This window comes from Carlito syrichta, unplaced genomic scaffold (assembly GCF_000164805.1).
Source record: "Carlito syrichta isolate Samal-C Ts95f unplaced genomic scaffold, Tarsius_syrichta-2.0.1 Scaffold305867, whole genome shotgun sequence".
NCBI classification, from domain to species: domain Eukaryota; kingdom Metazoa; phylum Chordata; class Mammalia; order Primates; family Tarsiidae; genus Carlito; species Carlito syrichta.
Window position 1 is genome coordinate 141,156 of NW_007249963.1, and position 8,344 is coordinate 149,499.

General features: G+C 34.5%; 1 protein-coding gene across 1 annotated transcript in view; it reads left to right on the forward strand.

Moving 5' to 3' along the window:
• The window catches only part of SKAP2 (src kinase associated phosphoprotein 2), a 78,572-nt gene that overhangs the window by 69,153 nt on the left and 1,075 nt on the right, over positions 1 to 8,344 (forward strand). The window lies entirely within an intron of this gene.

The following is an 8,344-nucleotide window of genomic DNA, read 5'->3' on the forward strand; positions in this document are numbered from 1 at the left end:
AGTTTTCCTTACACCCTTGACAATATATTACATACTCTTCAAGATTATAATAATATCATTAATGTGAATTTAAACAACATGGCTTGTTAGAAAATATGCTAATTGCTATGTTCTCATTATGTTTGCGTAGCTTTTATTTGTTTTTCTATGAACAGTTAGAGAGCTAATTTTTTTCAAAGGTGATTGTAAGTCATATTTTATATAGCATTTTGCTTGATTATTTGCTCTGTACTGAATTTGTACTCTATTGCCATTAGATCTTACAATAATGTTCCACTCTGCAAATTTTTAAGGTTCAAATAAAGTTTAATTGTTTGCAAACTGTTATGATGCTAATAATTCAACAGCCTGCTGTGTTACTAATGAAATTACTTTGTTATGATTAATTTGGAAAATAGTGTGTTGATTGTAGTAATTAAGCACAACAAGGTGAAGTAAATGATTCTAATGCCATCTGGCCTCCAAACTGAATGAAGAAATGAAATAGGGCTGTCATCTGAATTTATTCAAAGAAGTAAGGATAATACAAATGACTTTCATTGCTATAGGATTTACACTTAACCACGGCTCACTCCATTCTGTTTTGGGCACTTTGCTGCATATGACACTTTCTTTTTTGAAAAGGAATGTCTAGTCCAGTGATTATCTTGAATTCTTTTTAAAATTTTTAAGCTGATTATTTTTATTGCACGCTAATTTAATTATAGATAGTTACATAAAGTATTATAGATTTATAGAAAACTCACTTTTCAGTCATCTGTAGGTGAAATTTATATATGTGGGGTTTTGTTTTCTTGGCGTTTTTTATTTTTTGCTATCAGTGTGCAAACACTTTGAATATAACTTTTCAAAAAGTAGAGGTTCTATTCAATTGTTTCTAAAATGTGTTCAGTCAAGGCTCTCTCATAGTTCTTATGATTTCTACTTTTCCTGTCATTTCTTCACTCTAATCTATTGCTACTCATTTCATTGACTCTGGTACTGTCTAAGGTCATAATTAAAAACAGAACTGAGTTACATATCATAGATTCAGATTAGCAGTTCAGCCATTAGAAGAAAACTGACTCTGATATATGTGTACTTTAAAAGCTTGAACTTCATCAAGGAGACTAAGTGAAGCATTGTGAGAATTTTTAGATCAAGTAAAGTTATTCTAAATTTCAGATAAATTGGTTGTATTTCAGTTATTGAATGAAATTATAGACACAAACCATATTGTACTTCTCTTGAGTTCAATAGATTTAAGAATATCGACATGGTAAATAGGAGGTGGTAGAGACTGAAGATTAAAACATGTTATAAAGCCATAGAAAACATGGCTTCCCTCAGAGTTGAAAGAATATAATTTATATATAATAAAAACATTTGTTAAACATGATTCAGTTTCAACAAAATACTGAGTATTCAAAAATACAGAGAAACAAGTAGTATATTGTTGAAGTATCTTTCTACATATCTTTATACTCAAATGCAGAATCATTTGTTCTCTAGATTGGAAACAAGGGATTTCTAGACATCCTTAGCTACAGCCAAGTTATCGTCCACCTATTGCCTTATAGTTGAATTCTTCCAGAATGTCTGTTAGAACCTCTGATAGTATAACATTTTGCCATGAGATAAATATTATAAAATTATATGATCACAGAAACATGGAGTTAATTTCATCAGTGCTGTGTGGGAGGGTCTTTTGCTTGTTTTTGCTGGTAGAATCTGCTCTGTCATTACATACAAACATGATTTACTGCCAGCATGGTTCAAAGTATATGGTGTGTATCCAGTAAATATTTGTTAATTAACTGATTTGGCACCCTCACAATATCTCAAGACCTGAGATTTAAAAAGAAAGGACTTCTCTGCCAGAGAAGTAGAGAAAATGCCTTTATAAAGTTACTCCATCCTGTCATACTGTCAACAAGTAGATGGGATTTTATTGTTAGTAACAGTTGAGTGAGGTCCTAAATATTGAGAAAGTTGAGTTGTAGTAGACAGTCTTCAGATGTTTCTTCCTTTCTTTCTTGTGTTTAACGTTGTGACTCTTGCAAATAAGGGGCACAGGTGACTAAGGCAGCTTGGGGCAAGTGATCTACTTTCACTTTCCAGTGAAACATCCAACTCTCTGCTGCCCTGCCTTCCACTTGGGTAACATCAGAGACGCCTCTCCTTCCGCCTTCTGGATCTTGGAAGCATTCTAGCTGCCACCTTGGGTGGACCAAAAAGGAACTTCAGAAAGTGGGAAGTTTCACAGTTGTTAAATCTAACCATAATTCAGTTTTTGTTTTTCTTGTAAACTTTTACTCCCTAGTTTTTTAAAAGTTGTATGATTGTTATCTTGAGTGCTTTGAGAGTCCCCAAGATGAAAGGAACCATAAATGCAGAAAGTAGCCCTAGTCACATCACTGCTTGGCTTAAGCCTGCTGTGTTGGGAGAGGGGTTGGAAGTTGACGAGCCAAAGCACTTGTGAATGTGTGCAAAGGTGTGAATATAGAAATTACTCCCAAAACCCATCATTTAAGTGCCTTTTTTAATGTTGGAACGTTGCAAGGTGTTTCCCTAGGTTTCTCTCCTCTTCATTTTCCTGGTTTTCTTTTTTATTATCCATTATTCAGAGAGGTAGTATAGCACAGCGCTTGTCTGTTTTCTGTTTATTGGCCTCAACTTTGTAATATAAAAATATCACTTCTGCTAGAGTGAAAACAGGTGCCATTTTGTAGCTTGAACGGCAATTTACTTCTTGTTTGAGGAAAGTGTCACACAGGTACTCTCAAAGGGGAAAATTAATGACACCAACAAATGCCAGTTAAAAATAACTGCTTTAGAGAAAATTCCAACAAATAAGCAGATTCTGTACACTGCCTTTCCTTCTTGGTCCCATGGGAGTCCACTTAGAAAACCTCATGTTCTTTAACTCATGACAGATGTGATGATAATTTAACTAAGTCATAGTAATAGCTAGCATTTACATCATTCACTTCTTATAACAACTCTATGAGGTAAGTTCTATGAGGTTCTATGAGGTATTACCATTATTACCATTTTCCTGATTAGGAAACTGAGGGTAAGTAATTTGTCCCCAAAGTCTTAGGATAGTGAGTTACCTCACCAGGCCTCACCTCCAGACTCTCTCCCCCAAATTCCGACCAAATGCTTAATTCTCTTCTTTACATACGATAGGCACTCAACAAGTGCTTGGTGACCACTGATGATACCATTCCTATAAAATATTCTGAAGCACATGACGAGAATAGTCTAATAATTGACCCTTGGACAGCTGAACTTGACTCCTTTAGTAATCAAGGTAGACCATAGTGATAGTATCAAATCCAAAGCAGCTAATCCACAATGGAGAATAAACTTTGTTGCAGGAACCCTCCTATCCATTAACTTTCAGTCCAGATAATACAGGAAGTCAAGGCAGCAGAGTCAAGAGGACACCAGGCCAAATCAACCCTTTTTCCATCCTTTCCAACTCCTCAAAAGTCAAGCCCAGTAAACTGATCAGCCAGAGAAGCCTCGGAGAGCACTTTAAAGCCAGCTGCTTCTGTTCCTAATAATTGATTTTGGGGGGTGGGTTTTAATTGTTTTAAAACCAAGATTTTAAAAAACCAGTTTAAAGGATTATTAACAAACTGTTCAGCCCATTAAAATCAACAAGCAAACTTCATTACAAAATGTGTGTAACTTTGTAACTGAGTGATGACAATGTCTGACCTATGACTTTTACTTGTTGAGATATTAATTTGTTTAAGAATTTGTATTGAGATATCTGATACTAAATATGAGGTCTTTTTTCTTTGGCACCAAAATAGCATCTTGTACAGGGCTTCATAAATAAAGTCTTCTGTTGTGTTTCTTGAACAACCCTCTTTAAATATTTTTGGACCTCAGCGATTGAGCAAAAAGATTAGGAGATAAGTAAGGACCAACATTCGTTAGCTACAGGCCTCTGGAATTTAGCCAGAGGAGGCCTAAAATGGAGCTCTCTTATGGTCTCAGACACACCCTGAAGTATTAGCTGTCTTATAGCCCAAAGAAATGAGTGTACTAAAGTTCCATTTTCAAGGGGTATTTTATTCTGTCAAGCTCTTTTAAATGTCTCCTTGCCTGGTGCTCAGAACATCATGTTTCTAAAGGACAAGGAGTGCATTGTCCTGATCTCCAACTGACTACAAAGTAAATCTCATTGGCATAATATAGCCCGTCCCATCTGGGATACACTACTCACTCCTGATTCCTAGGTCAAGCACTTGTGGTCTGTGGAGACTCTATTGGCCCTGCTTTCAATCTCCTGGCTCCCTCAGGCTTTTCCAAGAAACCAAGTCACATGAGCCATGAGACATGGCAATTCTTATCACTCTACAGAGTTAGCAGTATTACTGTGCTCTCTGCATTCTGTGAACCCAGCAAAAGCAAGGTATATAACTGTGTGTTCATCCTGCTATATGTATCTTGAATTGAAAGACTGAAGTGTAGTGATCGTATGAGTATGTCAGTATGTATCTGTTACTTTTCCTCAGTTGGTCAGCATATTTGCTTTATATTCTATTATCTCAGGACTTGCTACTTTTCTTCCCCTCTAATTAAATGATTCCATTTTGAATAATTACTTTTAAGTGCCAACAGCATGCTAGAGGTATTTCAAACATAGAATTTGATATGGTCTTTCCCAAGCAGAATCATAGTCTAAATAAAGTAGGACAGAAACATAGAGGGATGACGGTAGCCCCACGTAGCCTTACCTTGGTGCAATTCTTAACAGGCGAAGCCACTAGCAGTGTCCTAAGACTTAATTTTATTACATCTGAACCTTGGGGATTATCTGGGAAACAAACTGGGAGTCTTTTCTCATATATATAGATATTTTAATATGCAGGTTTGGGGAGATGCAAGGGTTTCAGTATTGGTTCAAATGAGAAGATTGATTTTTTCATAAAAATTTTCAAAATGCTTGTCACTACCGAATTAGGTGGAGGGGAAGCAAAGAGCTGTGTATATGAATAATGTGAACATCTTTTACAGAGTTGCTGCCAATCATGGTAAACCTAGTTCTGGAGGCTGAAAGTGACCCCTATCCTTTAGGAATAAGGACTCTTTTCCTTCAGCTGAGTGTGAGTAGTAGGTAGAACACTGGAAATGGAGTCAACTGAAGTTCTAGTCTCATTCCCCAGTGCATTGTGTCCTAGAATAAGTTTTCTTGCCTGCAAAATACCAATGGTGTTTGTTGTACCTACCTTTCAGGGTTGTAATTAGACTCAGGTGACATAGTATTTAGAGGTGACTTGAAAAATCAACAATAGTGTCAAGCATGACTTTCCTGCATTTGAATATATGAAAACAAATGAAACTATGGTCAAAATAATTTATCCTTTACACCAAAAGCAAGCTAGAGAAAAAAATCTCAGCATTGACTGTAATACTATTTGAAATAAGTTTGTGAACTGTGGATTTTTTGTTGTTGTTATTTTATAACAAGAATTAATACAAATTATCAATTCTTTGTGACTTGGAGATTAAGTTCCCCTATAATCCCAAATGCATTTTAAAATTAAGCCATTGGCTTCCAAGCTATGGTCAACTTCTGTTAATGGAGATTTCCATAACAGAGAAGTTACTTCTGTCTATAGAGTTTCTAAATATACTATTCTCATAATACTTAAAATTACTAGTCTGCTAATAATAGTCTGTAGGCATATGTTGTTTGTAATTGGTTGGACTTAGCAAGGAATTTTTACTTTTTTTTTTGGTACAGATTTCCTTTGCCTGTTACTTTCTCCCTTTATGAAGTGCTTCTTCCAAATGGGCATCTATGAATGTTTGTGGGTGAATACACACTTTCTAGTTAAACATTTTCTTCAGATGCATATTTAGGAATGAGACAATTTTATTTGATCACATTAGCCTGTAATATAGCACTAATCTTGGTTTGTAGTTTGTGAAAATATGGGACTAGAAATAAGGGCACACCAGAACCTCATTATATGTAACCTTAATGCTTTAATGTTATAACTTTAGGCAAAGCTAATAAAAGATGCAAAGGATTGTTAAATAATTTAAATTATCTAAAAAATTGAGCATATTTCTTCAAATAATAATGGCTTTCATGATCTGATTTTTTAAAAATTCATTTCTCATTTCTTGAATTACTTAGAAGTGTAGATCTCAAAGTAAGTTTGAGTTTATTTAAGATTATTAAATATATTTGTTATCATGCAGGGTCTCTGAAGATTCCATTTTTTAGCCTAGCATTTGTAATCTATAGTGTTGTGCAGTACATAATTCCAGTAACATATCTGGTAATGTCATTATAGTGCAGAGTTAATTCTTAACACTCCTCTTTAAAATTGTGCTCTTTGATGTGATTCCTTGATTAATTTGAACCATTAATCAATTCTATCAGCTTAAAAAATAATCATATTGTGTACCTGTTACTATTTGCTTTCTAAGATAAAAGCTTTTCTTACCATCTTAGCTTCACTAATTTAAACTAGGGAACTATTATTTTTATCATGTATTTTCATTACTATCATTACATACTCTTGGATAAAGGAAATAGTGAGAATATAATGAGCTGTGGCAACTGTGACTAAAGTAAAGATTAGTCTGTTTCTAAAACTTTTCCTCCTTTTCCTAAATAATCAAGGAAGAGAATTTTGAGTTCTAAGCAACCATCCTTTGCCTCCCCTAGCGCTGTGTTGTATAGCAATATACTCTATATTGATTACTACTTAATTATAATGCCATATACTAAGGTTGGAAACATAGCTTAGCATTTAGTGCCTTAATTTTTAAACAGCTTTTAAACTTTAAAATTGATATAATTGCACGAATATGCTTCTGTTATTAGATTCATTTCATGCTATAAAATTATTCTCATTTCATATCTTTTCTAAAGATTATTTTGTTCACAATGTATTTTTTTTCCTGACACTTCATTGCTATTTTTGCATAGCTGAAAATCTGTCATTCCCATTTTAGCTTAGTTTGGAAACATGAAAACCATGTCAGAACAACACATTAAAGATTAGTATAGAAGTACAAAACTATTAATAGAAGAGAGCCATGTAGAGATTTTAAATTTAGTCAAATTATTCAAGTGTGCGATTTTAATCCATTAATCTTGTTTGAGGCTCCTTAAGAGAACTATTTCTCACTAAGCGAGGTTTTTCTCTTTAAAAAATGTTGAAAAGAGAATCATCTCATCTAAAACACTATGGGGTTTTGTCTTGTTTTGTTTTTGGAAGAAAAAGGTAAAGTAAGAGCTGCCCTCATACTCTGCTCTAATATATTCTTCATCAAAAGCAGATACCCATTAACACACTAGCTATTAAAAGCAAGTTATAATCATTAAAGATTGTCTTTCTAATGCTGTGTATTAAGACATCCAATACGAGATTTATTTTCAAGCTATTTCAGGGCTACAAGGGAAGTCATCTTTCTTATGAAGGTAATTCTGTATTTTACTTCATTATTTTAATTAAAAAAATATATATATATATACAAAACCAAGAAGGGGAGAATGGGAGCTGGTTGTTTCTTTGAATCCTAATACAGTATGTCTTCTTAATGAACCTGCCGCAGTGCCCAGAAAACAGTTCCCTGCAAATAAACATGCTAGAAGTGATTTAGCCACAATGTCCAGACTGTGTAAACATCTAATTATTACAATAAAATTGTCAATAAATTTACATTACTGCTCCCTTTTCAAACGTTAACCAACTTTTTCCTCACTTGATAAAGGAGCATAAATTGTATTTTTATGTGTTGCTGTTTTTGTTTTCATTATACTTCTTGCTGCACTCTAGACAAAAGACCTCAAGGCTTAATGCCCTGAGTTATTCCTGGGTGAAGAAAACTCCTACAGTTGTTTATTAACGTAATGTACTGTGTTTCCTTTCACGGGGAGGTGGACATGGAGCCTTCAAGATCTGATCTTTAGTCACGGCATCTTTAAAAAAGCCATAAAGCCAGTAGTATTGGAGTCACTGCAGCTTTAAGAGAGACACAAAGAATTAAGTCCCCTTAGAAAGCACTATTAGAATGGGGATTTAAGTTATATTAGAAGCAAAAGATAAAAACGGCAACATGCAACAATTTCCTTTAACAAAGATTACGTCCAGTTTTCAGAATTATGATATCATGTTGAACATAATTGTGGAATATACTCCCCCACACGCGTATTTCTTATACAACCGGTACATTAACATTAGAAAAGCAGAGTGATACTGAATTCTAATGAGGTCTGGCCTATATGCTGTGCTGCGAGAAGAATGAGGATAATTCATTTGTATTCTACAGAGCACTCAAATCCACGCGCATCCCTGTGGCTTCAGCGCGTGGGGCTGATCAT